The sequence below is a fragment of the Cricetulus griseus genome, chromosome 4 (assembly GCF_003668045.3).
Source record: "Cricetulus griseus strain 17A/GY chromosome 4, alternate assembly CriGri-PICRH-1.0, whole genome shotgun sequence".
NCBI classification, from domain to species: Eukaryota; Metazoa; Chordata; class Mammalia; order Rodentia; family Cricetidae; genus Cricetulus; species Cricetulus griseus.
Window position 1 is genome coordinate 128,728,440 of NC_048597.1, and position 13,219 is coordinate 128,741,658.

Genomic DNA, 13,219 nt, shown 5'->3' on the forward strand with positions numbered 1-13,219 from the left:
GTGTACATATATGTATACACATGCACATATTCTTCTGCCCAGCCCTCCTTTACACCACGGCACGCACTGCCCTGCCTCGCACTTCAGCAAGTATAACCTGCTCTTGGTAACCTTGGAGCGCCACCTGGTGGGAATTTAAGGTATTAAATTCTTATGATGTCTGGAAGCAGCGTTGCCTACAAATGAATAAAAACAAATGTTGGCTGACAAATACATTGAGATGGATGTCATGACCACAGACTTCTGTCCCCCTCAAATCACCAACTCCATGGCAATGTCCCCTAAAGACAGCAACTTACATGAAATATACACGGAATTCAAAAGAACAATTGTAAGCATGGTCAACGTGTTCAAAGCATATAAAGTCAGAAATAAGTAAAAGCCCGAATGCACTTAGAGAGGATCAGGATAAATGACTGAAGTCCAAGAAAGCACACAAAAATGGCCGAGGAAAATGACAAGGACAGCACTGGATATGAAAACTGCATTGAGCATGGACATAGAAGAAAACTAAGGAACAGCCAAGTTGAAGCAGAGAATGAAAAACCCGGTGAGCAAAAGCAAGCCACGGAAAGTTCCACCACCCAGTAGTCTTTTTTACAGGGTCTTAAATTCGGTGTGACTCTGAGAACGTCGTGTCCGCTCGTCAGGGAGGCTGCTCTGTGGTTTGTTATTGCTGCTCCTGAGTCGTCGTCTAGTTTTGGAGTCCGGGTAATGCTGGTTTCCTTCCTTTCCTTAGTGGGATCATCTGATGAGTGTTGGTGCTAGTCTCTGTGACTGTGGTGGAGAATTCTGTGTGAATCCATCTGGACCTGGACTTTCTTTTCTTGGAAGACTATTGTTGCTTCAATCTCATCCCTAGTTCTTGATCTTTTTAAATTATTTATTTCATTTTGTCTTTATTTTGGTAAATTGCATGTGTCTAGAAATTTGTCCACATCTTTTAGATTTTCCAGTTTAGTGGATTATAAAGGTTTTTATAGTGGTCTGATAGAATATGGACTATTACTTCAATATTCCTGTATTTATTGAGTTTGCTTTGCGTTCTAATACATGGTGTTTTAGAAATTATTCCATGAGCTGCTGAGGAAAATGTATATTTTTAATATTTGCATGGAATGTTCTAGAGATATGTTAGTCTGTAGCTTTACATTTAACAATATTTCTTTTATAAAATTGGATGTGCCTGAGCTTGGTATGTGTATGTATAGAACTCTTCATCACTGGCCATGTCCTAGTACAAGGATTTTAAAAGCAGATGGGTTCTAGAGACCAATAGGGCCAGCAGGTCAGAAGGAAGAGTGACGAAGAGTCAGTGGCCAAATCTTCCAGTCCTGGCTGAGGCTGGGACAATGTGGCTGTTGCCACAGCTTCACTGGGCACAGATACTGCAGGAACTGGAAAAGCCATAAGCTGATGAAGAACACAGGCATATATGACTGGGTGGAGCCTATCAATTAGAGAGCTTTTCTCTAAAATGAACTGATTGTGAATGTAAACCATACCCTTGAATGCCTTCACAGCAGCATTTGGCCAAAAAGTGGAATGTCACAACCTTCATATGTAAAATCCACCACCTCAGCGGGTCATGAGCCCTCAGAGTGACTAAGAGGCCCAACGTGCAGTGAGTAGGCAGACATGGGCAAGTGGCTCAGATGAGAAGCGTGGGATCCATATCACTGTCCTACTACACCATGGAAACTGAGGAGCAGCCAAATTAATCAACCTTCCCTAGTTCTCCTGAATAGTGGTATAACCAGGCTGGGGCTACATCCCATCTCCTGACATGGGTGTGATGCCTGCTCTTTGCTCTGTCCACTGCCTTCCTTCTTTTCCCTTCCAAGTTCTGAGCAGCACTGGAGTTAATTCAAAACTGCCAGACCAGCTCCCTGACAGTAGCCTACCAAACCCAGGAGCATCAGGTCGTTCTTGGAAATTCATTACTTTTTTTTTTTTTTTACTAGACTGCTAAGCAGAGGGTCTCTAATGAAAAAACTCCTGTGTGGTAATGGCCTCTTTTCTCTATGAGCACAAGAACATGGAGTCTTGGGATGCTTCCACTTCCATCACATTGCAGAGCAACTGCAACTTGCTAGAAAAGTCCTAAAGCTGCCACCCTGTTCTGCTCTCTCCAAAAATGGCCTCAGATGATAACCAGAGCAGTGCAAGGACTGACTGGGGACACACACATTTAATTTGTCTGAGCCTATTTCCTTAACAGTAAAGTCCCCTTTTATGGGCTGAAATGTGGCTCAGCAGCAGTCCTCTTACCTAGCATGCTCAATTCCCCAGTACTGGAAAGAAAGTCCCTTTTTACAAGGTAGTTGTGATCATTAGAGGAAATTATTTACATAAAGCTGCTGCATGAGAGCTGGGACATAGCTCCCACCAGCCATGGGTTTTCCCTCAGAAACATCAGCTGCCTCAAAGCCCCTTGTGTTAGCTGTCACCTAGCCGCAAGGACAGGGAATGGGATTAGCGCTGCCATCAGAAGTCTTGCTTTCCAAATGTGTGCCAAATGCCCCAGTTTGGTACTACAGGGAAGCTGCTCTACTTTCAGTGCCTTTCTCCTCTTTGAATGTAGATACCCACCTGACACAGATGGCTTCCAGGAGGAGTACAAGAGGGATAATATGACTCGAAATCGTCAGTGAAAATAGATGATATGGCTACATTCACACTAAGTTTCCAGGAACCAGTAGCAGCAGAGTCACTTCCCTTGGGAGTTTTTCCTTTCCTCTGCAGTGAAATAAAATCAGATATTCACTGAAAACAAAATTTCTTAGAACTGATCCTGACTAACCCTTCTGCCTCTACGGCAGTAGAACATGTGTTTCACAGTATCTATTATTCATCAACCCATCTATCCATTCATCATTCATCAATAACCTATCCATCCACCATCTATCCATCCATCCATTCATCATCCATCAATAACCCATCCACCATTCATCTATCATTCACCCACCATCCATCAATAACCCATCCATTCATCATCCATAAATAACCCATTCACCATCCATCCATCCATCTGTCATCCATCCATCATCTATCAATAACCCATCCACTATCCATCCATTCAGTGAACCTTCACTGAATCCCTGATGTCCGAAGGATATGCAGTACTTATCTCTTTAAGGACACACTTTAGTCTATGAGTAGCATACTTGACTGTCACTGCTTAGCCACATTGTGAGCTTTTGGAAGAGAGATGGTTCCAGGCAAGGTTCAGACACCAACAAAGAGAACGAAAAGGACCGAAAGACACCACTGTCACAGGCTGCTTCCCTCTGACTGTAATAGAGTGGGGCTGCCAGTTGGGTTCTGCAGAGGAGAGGGCAGTGTGGGAGAAAGACTGGGACTGATTGCTTCAAACAAATGAGGCCTGGTCACTCAGCAGCCTTCAGACCTCCTTGGCCCAACTCAGACCCTGGATTAGTCTGGCACGAGGCCATTTATCTGAGCACAGCCTGGCGTCCTCCCACCAACATGGCAGCTGCCCAGTGCCCTTTCATCTCAGAGGCCCAGGGGCCATTAAGGCTGGCTGGAGCCAAGTTTCATATTAATGAAGGATGCTCTCAGTGTCAGCTCACCAGGAGCACAGACAGAGCTGCTGTCAAAGGCATCTCCCTCTGGTTCTGGCCATACTGAGGTTGCCTAGCGCATGGACAGCATGACTTCCTTCCCTTTCCTTGGCCTCTCTCCTTTCTTCATCTTTCATCTCAATTGGGCTTTTTTTTTCTGCGCTGTCCACTGCCCCTCCACCCCTCTTCTTGCTCTGTCCTTATTTCTTTCCCCCTTCCCTTCTCACTGACCTTTACCTCTATCCTGTGCCAACTCCCATTCCTCCACTGTATTTGTTTCTCATCTTTGTCTCTTTTTTTATTTTCCTCCTCATTTTGTGCATTCCCTCCTTTAATAGCTACTAAAGGTCATTGTGAAAGTGTACTTCAATTTTCTGGATCATTTTCCTGTTGTGGGACACTGACATTTCTTGTCTTTTTTTAAAAATTTTTTTTTTATTTAACTGTATGTGTGTACTTGTTGAGTTTATGTGCGCCACTTGCGTAGAGTGCCTACAGAGACCAAAAGATGGCATCACATTCCCTAGAACTGGAAGTTCTGTGACATGTCCAATGTGAGTGCTGGGACTGAACTCAGGTCCTCTATAACTGCTGAGCCATCGCTCTAGCCGCAGTCTTTTATCTATGCATGGTAAAAACATAACTAATGAGACTGGCATCTTAATTCTTGTACTGGCCATTCAGATAGTAGGCTGTAAACAGAGTTCACAGCCTGTAGCCCTAAGAATGTTCCAAAGAGGGTTTTTTTTTCCTCAGCAGAGTGCTTTAAGTTCAACAAATTAACAAAACAAACAAAAACCAACAACTAGTCCATCCCTGAGGTTTGGTACCTTCTCCAACACTGATTCTTTGCATATATCTTTGTTTGGTCATGGGCTGCTTACAATGGCCTAGACTCAGACACTGGGTGGCCTTAGGAAGCATACAGAAGGCTCCTGGGCTGGAGCACAAGCAAGGATCACAATCAATTGACTGAGAAGTGTGCATCCAACTTATTTCCTTGACAAATATATGCTGCCAAATATAAATATAAATATAAATCATGTCTGAAACCCAAGACACTGAGACGCCAGGATAATAATGAGAACATCTAACTACACTGACTTTGACCTCTGAAACTCTGCACAGATGGGGTCCAGGCTGGAGACGACTTATGGAATATTTGACATCTTGCTTTGTGATTTTGTGCCTAAAAAGATAAATATAAGTGAATATTTATACAAAGCTAGCAAGTAGTGTTCATGAACTTCTCCTAGAAAGACATGAACAAACATTTCCTCATCCCAGACAGGCCCTCAGTAGCAGGCCAAAGTAGCTATTCTAACATGATCCAATTTACCCAGTGTGGCTTGTTTACTGAGCATGGATGAGGGTTTACTTACAGGAGGATGGAGGACACCAAGAAGCCACATCACCAAAAATTCTGACTTGGGCATGAACAAGTTAGTCGGGGTTCTCTAGGGTAACAGCAAAACTTAGAGAATAAATCTCAGTCTCTCTCTCGATATATACAGATATATAAATATAGATATTGATCCAATAGGTATGTATATATGTAGGGTTCATTATATATCAATCTGGACTCCTAAAGAAGTGGGCTCTAACACCAGTGAAGGAATGGACTTGCTAGTGAGGTGAGAGCAAGCAGGCAAAGAGCAAAAACTTCCTTCTTCCGTGTCCTTATATAGGCTTCCAGCAGAAATTGTGACCCAGATTAGAGGTGGGTTTTCACAGCTCAAATGAGCTAGATTAAAGACATAGCTTCCCACCTTTAAGCTCCAGATTAGAAGTGGATATTCCCAGCCTGGCATTGGTGCTGCACACCTTTAATCCCAGCACTAGGGAGGCAGAGGCATGCGGATCTTTGTGAGCTGGGGGCCTGCCTGTTCTACAGGACTAGTTCAAGGACAGCCAGGGCTGTTACACAGAGAAACTTTGTCTTAAAAAAAAAAAAAAGGCAGATCTTCCCACTTCCAATTAAGCAAAAATCCCTCACAGCTGTGTCCTCCATTTTTTGAGTTTTAGTTAATTCTAGATGTAGTCAAGTTGGTAACCAAGAATAGACATCGCAATGAATGATGAAATCCCCATGGAGCATAGTAGAGCCCCATTTCTGTGAACTTTCTATATTTTATATACTCTAGCCACCCCTGCAGCTGGCAGAGAGGTTCATGAGTGACTGCTGAGATCTCAAGCAAGGGTCAAATAACCTCCCCCACCCTCTTTCTCTTAAGAAATGTCAACAGACTACATCTTGAGGGTTGTGGGTAATCACAGTTGCTTGGATGCAAAAAAAAAAAAAAGTGGGATGTCATGATAGTAGAATGTCCTCATTGAGTTGATTTAATGTTGTGTTGTCACGGGTAGGCAACCTTGGGCCGCACTGGCAGTCCACTGTTGGTGATTGACTTACATTTCATGGCAGCCTTGTGGAGTTGATAATACCTAATTCAAAGACTGAGTAGCCCAAGTTTACAAAGATGGAGATATTTGCTCAATTCAACAAGCCGTTTTAAACACTCCTTAGGTACCTGCAGGCTACTCAAGAACTAAGGCATGCATACATCAGCCATCCCTTCTGACTGTAGAGACTGAAAACAGTTTTTAGTGTAGACACTTGGGACCAGGTAATTTAGGCACTTTGGACAATCAGAGCTCAAAGGAGAAACATACTAAGCTTCATGGTTCTTCCTCTCAATAAGGTTGGCCTCCATGAGGACCCAGGGTGACATGGATACCACAAACCAGCTCATCTTAAAGACTCTATATGGTGATTTGAATAGGAATGACTCCCATAGACTTTTGTGTTTGAATGCTTGGCCCATAGGGAGTGGCCCTACTAGGAGGTGTGGCATTGTTGGAGTAGGTGTGTCCTTGTTGGAGGAAGTGTCACTTGGGGTGGGCTCTGAGGTTTCAAATGCTCAAACCAGGTCTAGTATCTCTCTTTATGTTGCCCGATGATCCAGATGTAGAATTCTCAGCTCCTTCTCCAGCACCATGTCTGCCTGTGTGCTGCCATGCTTCCCACCATGATGACAAAGGACTAAGCCTCTGAATCTGTAAGCCAGCTCCAAGTGTATGTTTTCCTTCATAAGAATCTTCTCCTGGGTGGTAGTGGCTCATGCCTTTGGTCCCGGCACTCGGGCGGCAGAGGCAGGCAGATCTCTGTGAGTTTGAGGTCAGCCTGGTCTATAGAGAGAGTTCCAGGACAGGCTCTAAAGCTACACAGAGGAACCCTGTCTTAAAAACAAAAAAAGAATCACCATGGTCATGTGTCTCTTCACAGTAACAGAACATTGACTAAGACACTCTTACAGCCTCAGATGGCACACAGCAGCCTAGATTAAAGGAACCAGCCCTAATAAGATTTCATATAGGTATTCTATGTTGTAGCATTGAACACATTAGCCTCCTAATTGAGCCACTCACCTGTCACCATAACATTACATCATACACCAAGAAACAGGGCATGGTGGCATGTTACTTTAACCTCAGCACTCAGGAGGCAGACAGCCTGGTCTACATAGTGAGTTCCAGGACAACCTGGTCTACATAGTGAGTTCCAGGACAGCAAGACTACATAGTGAGACACAATCTCAAAAAAAAAAAAACAAAAAAACAAAAAACAAGCATATTCAGAGAAACAAAAGAAGCATCTACAGGCCTCCACAAATGGTGATAAGTTTTGCAGAATATCCAGCTATAAGGTCACACAAGTTCAAATGTTTTCTTGGAACAGCAGAAGAACATATCTAAAATACAGTCTGTCCTCAGAAATGTGGCTGTCACAAGATAGAAGTAGTAAGAACAACACACTTTATTCTCATGAAGATAAAAAAAAAAAAGGTCTCTAAGGTTTTGAGAAAATAACCACTGGTTGTTTTTTCTGACTGGAAAGAATTGCCAGTGTCTGAGGGCTAATGTGTGTGCTGAAGGTTGTGAAGAAACAACCAGTTTTTCATGCCCCTGACTCTGGAGCAGCACTCTCTCAGCAAAAGTGCTCAGTATTCATCCCAATCTAGTTTTCTAATATCATTTTTACTTTTTAATTTTCTTTATTTATTGGGGGCGGCAGGTTTGAGACAGGGTTTCTCTGTGTACTAGCTTGGTAGACAAGGCTGACCTCGAACTCAGAGATTGCCCCATCTGTATCTCCCAAGTGCTGGGATTAAAGGAGTGCACCATCACCACCGGGCTTCAAATATAATTTTAATTAAAATAGTTTTACAGCACTTTTCCCCCTTCCTTAGCTCCACCCCCATGCTTTCCAGATACCTCCCCTTAAACCCCTCTTATAATACTCCCCACTCTCAAGTTGACGGCCTATTTTCTTTATTATTGTGTCACATATATGTATGTGTGTGCATGCACAAACATATATAAATACAACATAAAGAGTCTTTGCCATTGTGTGTATACTGTTTGAAATGTCCATCATGCTGCAGCACAGCTGGTGCTGCTGTTCCAGAGGGTGTGGGAACCGTAAGACTCAGAGCAGCTGCTGGAGAAAGTGGATTGCTAGGGGTGGGTCTTACTTCCTGCTCACTGTGTGCTTCCTAACTGTGTGACCAGCCAGCCTCCTGCTCCTGCTGATATGCCTTCCCCAGCCATGGTATGTTTACTGCAGTGGGACCTGGGAAAGTAGAGGCAATAAATGAGGCAGACTAAAGTCTGGAAGAGCCAGACTTTATTTAGAGCATCGGATAATTTATACTGTTTGTCGGGACCAGCGGACCTATTGAACTTGCCTGAAAGGGAGGATTGAGTGAGGATTGAGAAAAGAAAAAGGCAAAAGACAGGAGATAGAATCGGGAGGGCTCTCAGTGAATACTACAGATGTATCGAATTTCTCATACCCCTTTTATACCCAAACAAAAGGGGAGGGCAAAAGACTCCCTTTCTATGATATGAGGAAGAAACAAGCATAATTACTGCCTTAATTCTCAAAACATCGAGTAACCACAACCTAGGTCAAACATCCTGTTGTTTGGTCTTGAGGAGCAAGAATAAGTTTGAACTGTCTGACCTTAAGTCAAGATGGAAATAACATCACTGTGGACTCCCACACTGTTAAGAAGAGTCACATGAATAAAGTGTACAGTCACTAAGGCAAGCTGCATGTGATAGACAGGCTGCATGGTGCAAAAACTTGTTTCTCCATAGAGGCATATAAGCAAATAACAATAGCCAGTTGTAATGAATAATCTGAAGTAAACTCATTCCTGCATGATATACCTGGGAAGGGCATAATCCAAGAACAATTCCATGTTTTTGAAGAAACTGAGGTCACAAGACTCTTGCTTGGTTTCTTGGAGTTTTCCATTTTTGAACCATATTCACACAATGGTAGAATGAGCCAAATAGACCTTTTTCCTTAAGTTGCTTTAGCAGGTATTTTGTCTGAAGAACAAGGTAAGTAATTCATGCAACCTCACTCCTAGGACATATGACTGGAGTGGGGCATGGACCAAGATGCATTTTTCTAACACCTTGCTGGATGCACAGTCTAAACCCAGCAGAGGTCCACATCTCTGCTCCGTGAGCAGAGAGATAGGCGGTGGCAGTCAGAGGAGGAATTCAGAGCATGATTGAATTGTCTACTTTCTATCAGCTTTTTAATCTCATCAGAATCTTCCTTCTAACTTGTGTTTCTCAGGACTTTAGCCTCCCTGGTTCACACATTCATTTGACAAACAGTCATTATGTTTACCACATGTCACGTACCACATTAATGGTAGCAAGTAAAACAAAATTTTTCCTTTGACCTCGAGCTCCATAGAAAGGGACTATGAGCCTAGAGGCCTTTCATAATTTGGATCATTGAATCTCCATCAGTGTGTGAGTCCCTTGGAACTTAGATTCATGAGTCATTCATCTTTGGAGTGCCCATGGTGCCAGTTACAGGACTTCTGGGTAAATGGTTAATGAACTAACAAATAAATGCAAAGGATACGGGAAACAGAAACTTTTAGAAAACCCCTTTTTCAGTCAGGAGATTCTCGACTTAAAAATTGTTTCAACATTTTGGTACATTTTATTTCCTGTGCTTGAGATCAAATCAGGGCTTCAAGATGCTAGAAAGGGTCCACCATTGCATTCCACCTCTAGCCCCTCTCTTTATCCAAATTGTCATAAGATTCAAGATAGAGATGAATGGCTTATGCATATTCATTAATTTTATATAGTGTCAGCATAGTATCTGACAGAAACAACTTAGTGAATCAGGATTTACTCAGGTGCCCAGTTCCCGAAGGCTCTAGCTATCAAGGAGGGGAAGACAGAAGAGGACAGTTCCACTCATGCTAGTGAGCCTGTGTGGAGGACACTGTTCATATCATAGCAGATCAGGCAGAATAAGGCAGAATGGACTAGGCAACTACCAAATGTCTGACCCTAGGGACCTGCTTTAGGATCCATCTCCTAAAGGTCCTAGAGCACTTCCAGAAAGCAGCACTGGATGGACAATAACAACTATTTGTTAGCTTAATATAAACAAAATAAACACAACCCCAAAGAGAATACTTCAGATGTTGAATATAAGCCTGGGATTTTAAACAGGGAAGACTTGGGAGATGGCTCAGTCAGTTAAAATGTATGCTATGCAAGCAGGAAGACATGGAATCAGACCCCCAGCACCCACAGAAAAAAAAAACAAAAAACAAACTTGAGCATAGCAGTACACATGTAATCCCAGCAGTGAAAAAGTAGAGACAGGAGGATTTCTGGCCACCCAATAAAGCAGAATCAGTAAGCTCTTAGTTATGGGAGAACCCCTGTCTCAAAACAAAAAATAAGGTAGAGAGAAACCACAGAGATCTTGATCTTGACTTCTGGCACCCATGTGTGCATGCTCATGTGTGGGCACGCGCGCACATACACACACACACACACACTTTATTTTGTTTATATTAAGCTAACAAATAGTTGTTACTGTGCACAACCTAATGTCTTAAAGTATGTGTGTACTGTGAGCTGGTTAAATCTAGCTGAAGTAACACATGTCACATAGCCATCATTTGCATTAGGATGTTAGACCCCCGGAAAACTCAAGCATCCAGGGTCCCAGGCCACGTTCACGGTCACCCCAATCACCAGGCGGATTCGAGAGCTTGCTGCAAACTGCACGAGGCTTTATTGTAATTTAACGAGCTAACCCCATATTAGCTCGGGTCTTTCATCCACCCGCCATGGCGGATAGCTAGAAAAGACGGTTTGAAGCCGCTGCGTACAGATCTTTATAGGGCAGCGTAAGGGGAGTGTCTAGGGGTACGCACAGGCTCACGATTGGTGTGCCTCCAGGCTTGGAGGGCTTGCCCTGTGTTGATTGGTCAACTGGTTGCTATGGCCCATAGGCCCTCCCAGGTTGGTTGCTATGCTCTCTACGTCATTGCTGTGCGCTTGTCCGTAAAGCACACCCAGGGTCGTAAAGCATAGCGCCACCAGCTAACTTCTGATTGGTTCCTTGTCACGAGGCGGGAATCTGACTTTCTAGTGTCTAGGGCAAGGTCATAGAAGCACATGTTCGACCGTTATGGCTGCCAAAAGGGAAGCCGGTTCCTTCAAGGAGAGCATTCATCCACTCAGCACTCCCTCAACACAACACTCCATCACTGTACTATGCAATGCATAGGTCTCTGTAACTTATTCCTCCTAACATAGTATAATGTCATATCTTTCAACCAACATAGTTTTATATCACAGAAATCCAGCTCAAGCAGAAAACCAAAGGAAAAAAAGAAAGAAAGAAAAGAAAAAGAAAAAAAGAGAGAAGAAAAGCAACAACAACAAAACCCCCCACAAGAACAACAACAACAAAAAAAAACATTTATCTGCTACCTCCTGGTAAAACTGAGCATCAAACCCCAGAACACACACTGTATCTCCATCTCTCCCAGGTTCCCAGCCTGGTTTCATCTTAGCTTCATTCTTTTCACTTGTAAAATATTTTTACTTAGTTATTTTTGTTTGGTTTGGTTTAGTTTTTGAAGACATGTTTTTTCTGTGTGGCCCTGGCTGTCCTGGAACTCACTCTGTAGTTCAGGCTGGCCTCAAACTCACAGAGATCCTCCTGCTTCTGCCTCCTGAGTGCTGGGATTAAAGGCTTGTGCTGCCTTCACCACATGGCTTAGTAATTATTTTTCAAAGAGGATCTTGTTAAGTAGCCAAGACTGGCCTTAAATTTGAAATCCTTTTGTCTCAGTTTCTTGACAGCTGAGATTACAAGTGTGAGTCACCATGATTGACTTGGCTTCATTCTTAGTCCAGGACCTCTGATGTGACAGATTGAAGGGACCAGACCCTCACACAGCCCCCTGCTTTAGCAGCCATGACAGGCTGCAGAAAAGACTCAGAAAGATATAAGCCTCTGACTCAGCACATGTTGCTGAGTTTCCAGCCATCTGACCTTGCCAGACCTGCCTTAGTCACTAGGAAGCCAGATATCCTCCATGTGGCAAGGAACCAATCAGAAGTTAGCAGGCGGGCTCTGGACATGCTTTACAGTAAAAGAGGACTAATCCTGAGACTGTCACATATCCCTCTACACTCCCCTTGCCCTCCCCAATAAATTCCCTGCCTTTTGGCCCCTTCTGGTCCTTCTCACTCTACCCACTATGTTGGACAGATGGAAGAACCGAGTTAATGCAATTAGCTTGGAATGGGTGATTTTGGGGTTCAGAATTTGGGTACAACAGCACATGGTACAATCTACACATTCATGTCCTGAGCTTTAGCAATCCCAGAAATGGCCACATGTCACTCTTTCTATCCATGAGCCAACACTTTTCTGGTGGAGAGGACACTGAGTGGCTGGCCTGGTCACATCCCTTCGTGACTGTAGTTCACAGGGTACCACTACTGTTACTCTCATAAGGAACATGTGTGTGATGGTTAAAATTGCCAACATAATGGTTCTAGAATCACCTAGGAAAGAAGCCATTTGGCACACCTGTAAGTGATTATCTGGATTCAGTTATTAGGGACCGGAAGACCCACCTTAACTTTGAGTGACACTATCCTAGGGCCCAGGATCCTGGTCTGAATAAAAAGGAGAAAGTGAGCTAAAGTCTAGCATTTGTCCCTCTCTCAGTCTTGATGGCAGATGCAGTGTGGTGGCTGCCTCCTCAGGTTCTTGCTACCATGGCTCCCTGCCACAGTGGACTGTACCTTGGAACTGTGAGCCAAACTCAACCTTTTCTCTTACAGTGCTTTGTCACAGCAATGAGAAAAATAATTAACATGATGTGGAATTAGCAAGGAACCTCCTAAGGGCAAGAAGGACACAGGAGGGTGCTACATGCCACATCTCCTGGGCACTTCCTGTCTTTCTGTTTCTCAATCCTTACTTAGAGAGGTTTGTCTTCACTTGAAACTTCATGAAGTATGACAGAGGCCACAGATCTAGGACAAAGGAATGTCTTCAAGGCAGGGGATGTGAGTTGTTTTTTTTTTTTTTTTTTTTTCCTGGAGAGACCACTTATATCTACCACAGACCAAAAGAAAGATTTCCAAGTCCTGGTTGGTGAACCATTGAGTTCATTAAAGTCACTTACATTAGCAAGGTTTAGGAGCCAATGAGTTCATTGAAGTTACTTAAAGTAGCAAGGGTCTGGAACATGAGTGACTCAAGCAGCTGG

The 13,219-nt window shown here is 43.5% G+C and overlaps 1 long non-coding RNA gene across 1 annotated transcript in view; it reads right to left on the reverse strand.

The window, feature by feature from the left end:
- LOC113835155 overlaps window positions 1-13,219 on the reverse strand; it is a 14,532-nt gene continuing 1,313 nt past the window's right edge. The window contains exons 2-3 of the long non-coding RNA XR_003484461.2: window positions 2,593-2,739; window positions 1-777 (exon numbers count right to left, since the gene is read on the reverse strand). This is a non-coding gene — a long non-coding RNA (uncharacterized LOC113835155). The remainder of the gene's footprint in view (window positions 778-2,592; window positions 2,740-13,219) is intronic.